At 35.3% G+C, this 827-nt stretch overlaps 1 protein-coding gene across 1 annotated transcript in view; it reads left to right on the top strand.

The window, feature by feature from the left end:
* The window catches only part of LOC106873393 (ADP-ribosylhydrolase ARH3), an 11,277-nt gene that overhangs the window by 922 nt on the left and 9,528 nt on the right, over nucleotides 1-827 (top strand). The gene's annotated exons all lie outside the window — the stretch shown is intronic.

Genomic DNA, 827 nt, shown 5'->3' on the forward strand with positions numbered 1-827 from the left:
AAGTTAAGAGGAATTTAAGTGGACTCTGTTGGAATTTCCGAAAATTGTCCCCCACCCCCATTCCAAAACACTTTCACCGAAATTTTTTGTATATTCGGAATCTACATAATAAATAATATATGCATAGAAAATTTCATTAAAAAATATTCATTTTTCTGAAAGTTATGACCTTCCAAAGTCGGGGTGGGGTAGAACTCTGTAGTTATGCCGTGTAGTATTCTAATTCAATGATCTAATATAAAATGTTTTCCTTTTCCACTTTCTCATCTTTCAATTAACATACTCCTCAATAACAACATTTGCAATCGCACAAAAGGCTATGGACTGATCGATAAGATTATTGAGCAAATGGGCAAAGTTTAAAATGTTTAGAGACTGGTAATGTTACAAACAAAGTGCCCCTAAATAACCCTTTCCTTGAATGAATACTTAGATATAATAGGCTCGGACGGGTTGGGGTGGGGGAAAATGAACTACTAGCTGGATTCGCCCAAATCACACTCTGCTATCTTAGAAGTTAGAAACGAAGAACACATTGAACGGTATTCTGATAGCATAGTTAAAGATATACATGGAAATTTGATGGGACGTCTTTGATCAATAGGTGTGGTCGATCTGTGTTGACTTGGAGCCAGACAAAATGATCAGCAATACTGTAGTTGCAGTGTAAGATATGTGTGTGTGTGATAATGAAAACAATTTCACATTAAACTAAAGCATCACCCAATACTTTTTGCAGACCATGAAATTATTCTTTCACAAGAACAGTATTAACATTGACTTCGAAAAGTTTCGGCCAGCTAAGCCATGATCGATCTATATATATA

This window comes from Octopus bimaculoides, chromosome 14, assembly GCF_001194135.2.
Source record: "Octopus bimaculoides isolate UCB-OBI-ISO-001 chromosome 14, ASM119413v2, whole genome shotgun sequence".
Lineage (NCBI taxonomy): Eukaryota > Metazoa > Mollusca > Cephalopoda > Octopoda > Octopodidae > Octopus > Octopus bimaculoides.